The 13,525-nt window shown below is 37.7% G+C and overlaps 1 protein-coding gene across 3 annotated transcripts in view; it reads right to left on the reverse strand.

Annotated features, from left to right (window-relative positions):
- The window catches only part of LUC7L3 (LUC7 like 3 pre-mRNA splicing factor), a 239,154-nt gene that overhangs the window by 220,885 nt on the left and 4,744 nt on the right, over positions 1 to 13,525 (reverse strand). Inside the window, exon 1 of one of the 3 annotated variants that reach the window (XM_029600253.1) lies at positions 9,117 to 9,127. The exons of the other annotated variants lie outside the window; for them this stretch is intronic. The gene's annotated coding sequence lies outside the window, so the exon portion shown is untranslated. Of the gene's footprint in view, positions 1 to 9,116; positions 9,128 to 13,525 lie in introns of those variants that run through there. 3 annotated transcript variants of the gene reach the window in all.

A 13,525-nucleotide genomic window follows, 5' to 3' on the forward strand; every position in this document is an offset into this window, starting at 1 on the left:
AGTTCGTACGTACATCACAACGGTTTACATATAACGGATAGAGAGGAGGAAAAGGAAAAAAGTGATTACATTAAACTGCTTTAATCTTCATAGCAGGTGAAGACCTACTGTATTAAAAGCCACAGATTTGTTCAGAAGCACCAAAATGAAGTCTCCGCCCTTATCTGCAGGCTTACAAACACCATTTACTGAGGCAGCCAACACTGATTTTGTCCTATGTCCCCCCTATGTCCTCTTTTAAACCCAGCTTGCACTGAATGCAATGCCCCAATTTTTTCAAAATGATTTAAAACTATAAGCTGCTTTTTCAAACCACTTTACTTACTAATGGCAGATTTGAAATTGCTTGATAGTTTGCCACCACTGCAGGATAGAGATTTGCCTTTTCAAGAATGGATATATCACTGCATATTTTAAATGAAAAGAAACTACACCCTGCTCCTATGAATGTTTGGTATGTAATTATTACAGCAGTGCACTGTTAGAACTCAGTATTAATGTTAATGTTTTATTTAAAATAATAACATGCTTGCCATGTTCTCTCTTACATAGCAAAGTAGCAAAAATCATTTTAAACATAAACTAATTGAAATTAATTTATGCTCCTGTATGCTGAATGCAGCATAATTTATGAATTACAGAACTCATTACATAAAAAAAAAAAAAAGGAAACTACTCGCAGAATGGGGTTTTTTTTGTGTGAAGCTGTGCAGTAGAACTTTAATAAATGAATAACGGATCCCCTAAAGCTATGAAATTAATTATATCCTGACATATGATGCATAATTCAATATATTAACTCTCCCTCCTTCTCTATGTAGGAAGCATTTCAGCACAGTTACAAGTTTAAGTTGTTTTGTTTGTTATATAGATTTTAAAAAGTTAGAGGAGATGTATTATACAATTTTAGAGATCAAATAAAAATAGCAATATTTTAAAGTTTAATACACAATTCTTTTGCTACAAAGATTTTGAAATGAAACTATGGTACAGCTGTGTTATCTGTGCTTGAAGAGTTTATCAAGTTATACAATGTGCTAAAGAAAAATTGTGAAACATGTAATTTTAGGAAAACTGTCACGTTCCTGCTTATACTAATAGCTTTGTGCAAAATACAATATTTAATAATTTCAAGTAAATCTTATATTAGTATAATTCCTCTCTTAGATGCATGCGTAATTTGCTTGTTATTGTATTAAGATGCCCAAGGTGCTGCTGCCCGGTGTTCCACTCCTGTTTAGAAATTTTGTTTACACCAAAAGAAAATTTATTCTCTGTACAGTACAAAATGTTCAAACACTATTCTTAATCCATGATTATTTTCCTTAGCGTTTAAACCAGGGCTAAACTATTTCTTTTCTTTCTATATGCATTGCATAAAATGAAAACAATATAGTGTTTTTAAAAGAATAATTATATATATATGAATGTTGAATTTGGCAAAAAGATTTTAGTTATTCTACTTACTAGTATATCAAAGGACTTATAAATATTAATATGTAAACATATTATACTGTATATTTATGCTTGTATTAAATTAGTAACAAAAACTCTTTCCAAGAATAGTACATTCAAATTTATTTTTAATCTGATAAGAATGATTAATAAATATTTTCAAGATTCTGTAATATATAGAAAAGTGATCAAACATTGAATTGTATTTAATTATGATCTTGGTAAACTATTGAAACCATTTATTAGACAACTGGACATTTGTCATTCCAATATTTTTTACTACTACATACTTTGATCCAAAATCGCTTTGAATTTTTCTTATAATATATGAACAGGCTGTATGAATACATTTAAAGATTCAGCACTGATTATATTATGTGATAACAGACAAATGCACTGCAATATCAAAATAAAAACTTTATTGACCAAATAAAGGATAAACTACATTGGCTTAGCCCGATTAAAAGATAAAGAAATGTGTTTGCTCTGTCTTTGATTGTTTTGCCTGCAATATTAAATCTGAATCTATTTGAATTAATTCTGGATACCTATGCTAATATTGGACACCCAAGCTTTGAACATGAACTTGATTAAAATGTGATTTGTTCTAATCAACAATCTTTTGGTTTTGCTTGCTGTGCAGCCTCCGTGTACCCTGATTCTGCCCGTGGTGGTGCCTCCCCACCAGCAGGAGTCCTCAATGGGCCTTGCCTATAGCTTTGCCAAGCAACTCCTCGCTGGTTACACTATGCTCAAGCCTCAGGCCTGTTTTGTCCAGCCTTGCCATTACCTCAATGCCTCTTTATGGAGTCACTCTGGGTTCTTTGGCCTGGCCACTTGTCTGGTCTTGTGGCCTCTGGGCCTGCTCTTACTTTGTACCTTGCAGCCTACTCAAGATTTCCTACCTGTCCAGCCTTGCAGTCCTGTACTGCTCTTATGGAGATGTACCCTGATTCCAGCCTACCACCCCATGAAACAGATTTAATTCACATTGCAAGGTACTTTTCAACACAACTGCCAAAAGTAGAACTTGATATTAAGTATCACTTTCTACACCTGCTGCCAAAGAAGCCATGAAAAGCCAAGATCTAACACTCACCCGCTGAATTTTGCACCCCATCTACAAAAGCAGACAACTTCATTGACATCCAAATGCTCAAAATATTGAACTGATCAATTATTCCTACAGTTATACTAAAATCACCATCTTCTATCCAGCTTCACAACAAGAAAAACATTTAACCTCTGGATTCACGCCAAAGACTTTTGCACTGCATACTGAATTTACAGATGAGGTCTGTGGTGAAGTAGAAGGCCGTGGACCCTGTTTTTTGAACCAGCAGAGTATGATACACATCTGACTCCACTAAATGACTTGTCAAGGTGAATAGGCCTTGAAAATCCTTCAGCAGATGAAGGATTTTCATCTGCTAAAGAATTCAGCAGATGAAAATCCTGCTGAAGAATTCAGCAGATGAAAGAATTCAGCAGATGGTAAAGGTCCATCGGGGACCTACAATAGACATGTGCTTGCCTTCTATGCCTGAAAGACTTTCAGTTCTTCTGCACAAGATATGGGTAACCACCACTCTTCATACTGACTCACAGCGATGCCTATTCCTGAAAGAAATGTTTGCCTAATCTTACCAGCTGCTGAAATTCTCTGCTGTTAAAATGTAAAATTATACTTACCTGATACTTTCTTTGAAGACTGCTAGACCAGTCATTACAAATGGATTTCCCTCCTCCACAGCAAACACAAACTTTTTAATGATCTCACTCCGGGGTAAAAAGGAGGAATGGTCCTAGCTGAAGCCAGTAGCCTACTGCCAAAGCTCTAGAAATCCCCTTATAACCTTCTTATTGAACATGTGTGTTCAGGCGTACGCCGGGAGGCTGAGTTATGCGCTCCGGGTGCGCCAAAGTTGTGAATGTAGGTCGGATGCGTGCTCAATGAGATGCGCACGCCGCTGTGTGTACGGGGATTACTTATGCCAGCACAGTTGAGTGCGTCTGTGCGCGCGCCAGTGTGCGCACGGATCAAAATCGGACAGGGCTACGATCAAATGAAAATGGCGACGGCGAACACACAAGCAATATGGCGACCACCTTGGAGGGTCTCCACGTGGAAGGACCGTCATATCGGTCCAGGGTCTAGCCCGGATAGGGCTGATCAACCCGGCAGCACTGACGCTGGCTGGCGATCTGTGTGGCTATTCGAGCCTCGGAGACTTAAGAAGTTTTCTACCTTACCTTGTCTTGGTGTTTCCCAGTTTCATTCCGGGCGGTCTCCGGCTGCGAGGGGAGAGGGAAAATACCTTCACCTCCGCGGTTGAAGTTGCACCCGCTGCCGGGGGGCTAAGTCCACGCCGGGAACCAGCTGTCGGGCCGAGGCTTACCTCTGAGGGATCGTGGAAATCACCTCAGGAATTCTCAACTGGGGGAGGGACCCATAGGTATCACCACAGGAGAGCGGGGCTCGTCTATAGAGGTAAGATTTCTTCTTTGTTTTATATTTCTTTGGTTAGAATACTCTTAACGCTGTGCAAGCATGTACAGAGACCCGAACTGCTATGGAGATGGAAAATACTGAGGAGCAGGGCTTCCTGCAGAGGTATATGTACTAGGGCTGACAGATTGAAATCTGACTCAGTCTCCAACTGCTATCAGGAGCACACTATACCCATTGGTCCTGAGGCCATCTGCTACATGCTAGGAAAAGGTATATTTTCTGCATAGCTCTTGCTGACTTCCTGAAAAACCTTGGTGCAGTCAGTGATGAGCAAAGTGAACGATTCCACCAAGATTTGAAGGTCATGGAGGCACAGTCTCAGGGTAGATGGGATGTACCTATGATGGCTGACTATTGTTGGAGCATCAGGTGAGATTGTCCACAGATTGAACACTGCCGGAAAAGCTATAAGCGTACATTTTTACCTTAATATGTATGTTTGGTAGCAGAACTTTACTACTTGTACACAATTTGACTTACAGTAACAATATATAGCCTTTGTATGAATAAAATAACTAAACAAACAGTATATTCGGGTAATTCCTTTTATTTCCGTTATATTTATTTATTTATTTTAGTTTTTTCTATACCGGCATTCGTGAGGGTATCACATCATGCCAGTTTACAATAAACAGTGGAGTGAAAAAAGGAACAATGAACGAAATAAATAATAGGTGCTAAACATAAAATAGTTACTTACAATAAAACAGGGATGAGTACAACTGGGAGCAGGAGGAAAAATGAAAGGAACTTTAACATAGTATATTAACCGAAGTATGACTGGGTACATTACAAGAATTATGTGATTTACAATGATTTGTTCATTTGAAATAATTACAGTTTTTTATATGTACATACATTTTGTATGATTTTTGGGACAAAGGGAGGGTATCCTGTACCTTAAAAAGTTGACGTGATAGAGAAAAACTGGGGTCATTTTTTGATTCAGATGTCAAAAGTGAGTCAAAAACAAGTGTCAGATCTAACAACAAAAATTGTGTTCCCCAGTGAAGATGAACCAACACACAGAGGGCACACTCGACTTAATATTTATTAATAGTAGAAATATATTAGCTAATTCCTTAGCCCAGGACTTCCCAAAGCCAGTCATGATATATCATATATATGAATATGCATGAGATACATTTGCATATATGCAAATGTATCTCATGCATATTCATTGTGGATATCCTGAAAACCAGACAGGCTGTGGGGTCCCCAGGACAGGTTTGGGAAGCCCTGCCTTAGTCAGATCACAAATCGATAAACACATCAATACAAATAATGAACATGGAGGGACCCAAGGAAAGAACTATATTAATTACATATAGAACGAAATTTTCAAATGAAGAGTCAATAAAATGCATGACTCAATGTGTTATCGATGGATAATATGGACAAAGCGATCCAATCGTGGATTGATTCGAGCAAAAAGATGATACAAATCCAGTTATAGAGAAAAAAGTTCTCATATAAAAAAAAAACTATACCATGGTTCGGTAACGAGATTAAAGAACTAAAGAAACTTAGAAAAAGAATACAACAGAAAACTCCATCTACCAGCACTTTAGCGAAGTACAGATCATGCCTAACTAAATATAGAACTCTTATAAATAATACAAAAAGGTACTATGCATCTAAAATTCATGACATTAAATATAATCCAAAAGAACTGTTTCTGATGGTACAAAATCTAACTAAAGATAGAATATGCAGTACTGATATGAACTTTGCACCTTCAATTGAAAAATGTAATGATTCTTCGAAGTTCTGTGACTTAAAGATTCAAAACCTAATTAATGTTTCTTGATCAACCCACAGTATCTCATTACAGACAATCAAATCACAGAAATGGATAGTCTATTTCTAATTCAGATGCATTTCAAATTTAATACTAATAAAATTAAATACTACTACTCACCCATTGGCTCTGAAAACAAAGTAATTAAAATTGATTCCAGATATAATAATCCCACGTCTAAGTTTGTCAATTTATTACTAGAAGGGAATATCCCATGTTCACTGAAGTGTGCAGCGATCGGAACAATACTAGAAAGGTAATAAAGCAGATAAAGAAGTCCTAAACAACTACAGACCAATATAAAAAATAGCTAAAATTCTAGAAAAAAAACCCAAACACTGTTCTATTACAATTGTTAGCCACCTTAAACAAACATATCTCCTACACAATTTGGTTTCAGAAAGAATTGGAGCATGGAAACTTTATTGCTAGCACTGAATGACACAGTGCTTCAAGGATTTGATGCCACGCATTCATATTTGTTAGTTTTATTAGAACTTTCAGTGGCATTTGATACGATTGATCATAACATCATGATCCAAAGATAAAGTGAGATTGGTGTTGGGGATAAAGTATTGAAATGGTTTAAATCTTTTCTTTTTTTTTTATCAGGTCAAGCAAATCAAGTAAGATTAGGTGGATGCTTATCTGAGACAACCAAAATGGAGACAAGACTACCACAAGGCTCAGCATTGTCTGCTACTCTTTTTAACATATTCATGCTGCCAATATGCCGATTACTATCAGGGATGGACATCAGTTATGTACATGCAGATGATGTACAATTTCTCATTCTAACAGACATATCAAACAGTTTTAACAAATGATCACTTGAAATATTTCTCATCGATTAAACTACTGAAGCACATGAGGTTAAGTTATAAATACACAAAAAGACAAATGATATTAAATAGAAAAATTCCAAACTACTATAATGAACAGACAAAAATAGAATTAACTGATCATGGTCATGATCTTGGTGTTTTGATATTAATTTGTTAATGAAAAAAGGCAAAAAATAAAAAAGCGGCTATTTTAAATTGAATATTTTAAAACGTTTAAACCCCCTCCTCTCATATGAAGATTTTAGAAAGTATTACAAACCTTACATTTTTTAATGAATTTGAAGACTATAATGCATTATTCTTGGGTTTACCAGCCAACACAACATCCACTACCAGCTACTACAAAATACAACAGCTAGAATATTATCAGGTAATAAGAAATATGACCATATAAACATCAGTATTGAAATCACTATACTGGTTACCAATTAAATTTAGAACACAATACAAAGTACTTATGAATCTTCACAATATGATTAACAATAATACTGAATGGTTAAATGCCTCATTACATCTTTACGACCCATCCAGAAACCTGATATCTTCCAATAAAGGCTTACTTCAAGTTCCACCACTGCATCCCCCACATTTAAGCAAAGTGAGATTAAGGGCATTCTCAATCGCTGGCCCAAAACTATGGAGCACAATGCCAGCTGACTTGCACTTTCAGAAAGACAGCAAGCAATTTAAAAAAAGATCTAAAGACACGGTTATTCAGAATAGCATATGCTGATTAAGATAAAAATGACATGCTGGGTCACATAAAGAACCAATGATATACCTTATTGTATTAATATTGTTTTGAAATATGACTGATTTATTTTGTTTCTGAATGTAATCGATCTTCTGTTTTAAACTGTGCTTTATTGTAAACCGCCATGATTGTTAATCCAGAATGACAGTATATAAATAAGTCAAGTATTTCTACAATCTACAAGTAGCACTGTCAACTGCACTTCCACCCGACAGCTAATTGTTTCCTGCAATTTGTATTTATAGAGACATTATCAGCAATCAACTATAAAAGTTTGGTCCTACTTTAGGTCATCTACTTTGACTTCACTACCGCATCTGAACAATTTTATTCCCTGATTCTGCTTGCTTCCTGCTAAATATCAGCATACCAGATGAGAAGAGGACAACATTCTTCACTTGGCCTTTATTATCTCATGAACCTGAGCATAATGCCTGTGAAATCCAAAAGATATGACTGTTTCAGATCGGGCTGTTGGTACCAGCAGCCCAACACTGGGCGTTCAACTTGATGACAAACAGGAGATGCTAAAAAGGCACCTGCTTTTTGTCTCTCTCATTCTCAAGTGCAAAGATGACAGCCAGGAACCTTCCTCTGTGGTCATTTGTCCTATGGAATCTGACTTTCCTCCTGCTTCCCCAAAAGAAGAAAATGATACATTATAGATCTCATAAAACATAAGACCCAGTGAATTATTTCTTGCTGCAACCTATAACTGTATTACCAGCCAAAGTGTGCAAAAACAAAACCACAGAAAGATGTCCTCTTAAACCTAGAAGCAATAACTTAACTTCAACAGTAATCAGCTTATATACAAGATTTGTTATTGCTGAAACTGTTTAATACTAGAGATGTGAATCGGAACCAGAATCGGATCAGATATCAGTTCCGATTCACATCTCTATTTAATACTACTGTTATGCTAAAGTTCCTAAGCTGTTCATTCCTGAACAACTCACTGACAGCAATCACCACAATGGTCTATAAATACCAATCCTAGAATTTTGACAAGGCAAACTTTTCAACTTATATTTCTATGGACTTCTTACATTTATCATCCCTTGGTTTCAAGATTCATCATCCACCTTGAAAATTCTTGATTCTGCAGAACACTTCATCCAACCATGAATCCAAGTCCATGCTAATAATTTGCTGCCAATCTGCTTCATCTTAACCCAGTGATTTAAATTCATATGGAATGCCAAAATCACAGAAATTCTCTTCAAGAAAATTGGCAAATACACCCCCATTCAGAAAACGGACAAGTAACTATAAAAGCTACAGGGTGCCCTGTATTTTTCAAAAAAAAAAAAAAAGCTTTTAAAAGTCTACATAAGAACATAAGAAATTGCCATGCTGGGTCAGACCAAGGGTCCATCAAGCCCAGCATCCTGTTTCCAACAGAGGCCAAACCAGGCCACAAGAACCTGGCAATTATCCAAACACCAAGAAGATCCCATGCTACTGATGCAATTAATAGCAGTGGCTATTCCCTAAGTAAAACTTTATTAATAGCCATTAATGGACTTCTCCTCCAATAACTTATCCAAACCTTTTTTGAACCCAGCTACACTTACTGCACTAACCACATCCTCTGGCAACAAATTCCAGAGCTTTATTATGCGTTGAGTGAAAAAGAAATTTTTTCCGATTAGTCTTAAATGTGGTACTTGCTAACTTCATGGAATGCCCCCCTAGTCCTATTATTCGAAAGTGTAAATAACCGAGTCACATCTATTCGTTCAAGACCTCTCATGATCTTAAAGACCTCTATCATATCCCCCCTCAGCCGTCTCTTCTCCAAGCTGAACAGCCCTAACCTCTTCAGCCTTTTCTCATAGGGGAGCTGTTCCATCCCCTTTATCATCTTGGTTGCCCTTCTCTGTTCCTTCTCCATCGCAACTATATCTTTTTTTAGATGCGGCAACCAGAATTGTACACAGTATTCAAGGTGCGGTCTCACCATGGAGCGATACAGAGGCATTATGACATTTTCCGTTCTATTAACCATTCCCTTCCTAATAATTCTTAAATTTCTATTTGCTTTTTTGACTGCTGCAGCACACTGAGCCGACGATTTTAAAGTATTATCCACTATGATGCCTAGATCTTTTTCCTGGGTGGTAGCTCCTAATATGGAATCTAACATCGTGTAACTACAGCAAGGGCTATTTTTCCCTATATGCAACACCTTGCACTTGTCCACATTAAATTTCATCTGCCATTTGGATGCCCAATCTTCCAGTCTTGCAAGGTCCTCCTGTAATGTATCACAGTCTGCTTGTGATTTAACTACTCTGAATAATTTTGTATCATCCACAAATTTGATAACCTCACTCATCGTATTCCTTTCCAGATCATTTATATATATATTGAAAAGCACCGGTCCAAGTACAGATCCCTGAGGTACTCCACTGTTTACCCTTTTCCAATGAGAAAATGGACCATTTAATCCTACTCCGACACCTCTGAATTGCATCATTTTTAGCTTTCCTGTCCACCAGTATGTTAATACTTCCATGATTACTTTTATTTCCAGATACCCAACCTCATAAGAACAAAATATATGCCACACTGAGTCACACCAAGGGTCCATCAAGCCCAGCATCCTGTCTCAAACAGTGGCCAGTCCAAGTCACAAGTACCTGGCATGGACCCAAACATTAAACAGATTCCATGGTACTAATACCGGCAACAAGCAGCAGCTATTCCGTATTGATTAACAGCAGTTTATGGCTTCTCCTCCAGGAACTTATCCAAACCTTTTTTAAACCCAGCTACGCTAACTGCCTTAACCACATCCTCTGGCAATGAATTCCATCTAGTAAAAAGAAGATAAATGTTTGTACCAACTGATCTGATGAGATTAGTTAACTAGTGAAAAATTTCTCCTCCATAGCAGAGCAAGATGCCAATGAAACTAGCAAAAGACTAATAAAACCTCGACAAGAAGTTTCCTTACTTGCTGGGTTGATTATTGTTATAGATAACAAAATAAAGGACTAGAAGAGCTCTCCTTTCATGAAACGTTTATCTGATTGCATATGGACTTATTGTAAGGTGTTTTACGGTATGTGTAAGTGTAATGACTGAGCGGTAGCATGATAAGTAAGAACATTTTTAATTTGGATTTTATCAGCTAAAATATTATTACTATCGTGTATTTGATCTGACCAATAGTAGTCTTCAGAAAAGGTTAAGTTCCAGAAGACCATCCACTTCCCACAAACATTTACCTTAATAAGATGAACAAAGCAAGTGGCCAATTCCTGCCTCCTTTTTTTTTTTTTTAGGGAACTAATCAGAAATATAAATTATTCCTGTTCCCCTAAGTTTTTGATCATAAGCAGTCTTTAACAAGTATAAACACTGTAACATGACATTGTGTTACAATCTTGTAGTTGCTTATCTAGACCAGTGATGGCAAACTCCAGTCCGAGTGCCACAAACAGGCCAGGTTTTAAGGATATCTACAATGAATATGCATGAGAAAATTTACATAGATTTGCATGCACTGCCTCCATTGTATCTCATAAGTATTCAATGTGGATATCCTGAAAACCTGGCCTGGCACTCGAGGACTGGAGTTTGTCATCACTGATCTAGATAGATGTTGAACTACATGGTTGTAGAACACTTTGAACCGAGACGAGTTCAGGTGACATTCCATCTAAGATTATGGAAAATATTCTTAGAACAAGGTTGTTAATGCTGGCAAATTCCAAGAAAATATTTACATGCGAGACAAGAATTAAAAATTACCATATGGCCATTCAGAATATTTGTTTATAATAGAAAGCCAATCATAAAAATTTTGACAATTATGTAACCTAGTTTAGGGGTTGGAAGTATACAATTGAAATTCTATATAATGCTTTATCATCAGTAAAATCATTTGCGAGGGAGTTTTTGTTAGTGCCTCGCATAGCACTCTGTCTTTCCATAAGGTACCTTATTAATGTTTAAAATTTATATTTTATAGCATTTAATAAAAACTTCTCTCTACAGCTAGTGGCTTTAAGCATTCCTATTTTCAGAGAACAAAAACACTCCCAACAGTGGTACAAAAATCTCTCATAACTATACATTTTGAAGGCAGTAAATCAAAATTTTAAAATCCCATTCATCCCCTTCAAAATATTGATTTTTTTCAAATTTAGAGAAAAAAGGTAAAAACTAACAATGGACCCTCATTTAAGAGATCAACTTCCTCCCTATCATACTGCTCATCCTTCATATGCTAACCACACTGATCCTCGATATCAAGTGATACTCAAAATTCTTTGAGAAAATATATTACCAAACTCTCCATCTTTAAGTCTGAAAAAATCTCCTTTGATTGCTGCCCTAAGATCTTTTAAAATTTAAGCCATTTTCCTTGATCTACTTTCAGCCATTTCCAACTGTTTAGTAATAGAACTTTGCATCGACTCACAGATAACTTTCTTATACACCTTTACTAAGTAACAAATTTTTTCCTATTTTATTCACTTTTATCCTTCTTCCAAATTTGCTCCAAGCAGACAGCTTGCTGTTTCAGTAACTTGAAGCCAAGATACCACTATCCTGCTTTCTTAACTGAACAAACAGTAGTTATAAATTCAGGTATCACCTTATCCAGTCCCTCCTGCAGCTTTCTGTCCCTTATTTCAAGTTGCTCATTCAAAGGTTTTAGATTTAAGATTTTCTATGGTAGAATCGACATTTTGAATAAGATCTTCCCCCATAAAGGATGCCCAGTTTCTACCTGTCATTGAAAGAACTTGATCTACCTCATCCCTCACCAGACTGAAAGGACAAAAAAAAAAAATCTGATCACCATGTAGAAGTCATGAATATTTCCACCCTCCAAATCAAAGATTACCCCTGTATTCACTGCCTCATGTGTAGGAAAATCAGCTAACTGCTTAAAAGCCAAATTCTGCAATAGGAAGCATCAGCTCCCACATGCTGGAAGACAAAGGAAATTGCAGCCATGAGTGGCAGCCTAAGTGGACCCAAAACAGAAGAGGCTGCAGCGGTGGGGGCCCACCCACACAGCCAATACAGAGAAGGGAGCAGCAGGAGGGAAGCCTAAGAAATAGCTAGACAGGAGTTTGGAGGAGCAGAAAGACAAAGCTGGGGATGGGGATTTTGCTTGGAGGGAGAGTTTACATCTAGTGGGGAAAAAGAAAGAAACCAGAAGGCAGGAGCCCCCAAGCCTGAATGAAGGCAGAGCGATGGTGGGGGGAATGGGGGGGGGGGGGCAGCAAGATAACTGAGGGGGCAGAGTGAGAAAGCTGAGCACCTTGCTGGGAGAAGGGGGGAGAGAAAATAAATAAAAGAAATGGAGGTTGGGGGGAGTTGAGCCTGGGACAAGGCAGAGAGGGAGGATCAAGAATGTGTGAAGGAGAAAAATCTGGGGAGAGAGGCCAGGCCTTATGAAGGGGAAATTCTGCTAAAAAACGTGTGTGTGTGTTTGGGCCAGCCGGTGGGGGGGGGGGGGGGGGAGGAGACAATTGTGCCTTTATGTACGTGTGTGTGTGTTGGGCCAGCCGGTGGGGGGGGGGGGGGGGGGAGGAGACAATTGTGCCTTTATGTATCCTGTGTGTGTGACCCTCTGCCTGCTTGCTGCGCTTCTGTATGCTAGTTTGCATGTTCGCACCTTACATGCATGTGCCTATGCCTGCTGATCCTGTGTGTGTGTGTGAGTGCAAGACAGGGATTAACAGATAGAGCACATTAGTGAACATTACCTTATCTCAGGTTAGCTGGATGATAACAGTTTATGTGGGGGCATGCCTGTGGGTGTGTGCACCTGTGTGTGGTTTGGGGGAGCCTTTGAGTGTGTCACCACCTGGGTGCCTGTGCATTTTTGCAACAGGACTTTGCAGACAGAACACACTCTTCGCACATTGCACCTTCCACTGTTCCAGTCACCATTTGATGGCAACAGACAGACATGATAGTGTAACAGACATGACTGACTCAAGCCATATATTACTCAAAGTAATTCTATTGTGTTGAAGTCGGTATAAAATTTTGCTATACATAGTATTTTATATATATCTTATGCACCCCAATCTTTCATTGGCTCTCCTGTATAATATGGGCACATGTGTGGCATGCTCATCTACCCACAATGGTAAGAAACCAAAGAAATAATGTCCTGCAATTGG

The sequence above is a fragment of the Rhinatrema bivittatum genome, chromosome 4 (genome assembly GCF_901001135.1).
Source record: "Rhinatrema bivittatum chromosome 4, aRhiBiv1.1, whole genome shotgun sequence".
Taxonomy (NCBI): Eukaryota; Metazoa; Chordata; class Amphibia; order Gymnophiona; family Rhinatrematidae; genus Rhinatrema; species Rhinatrema bivittatum.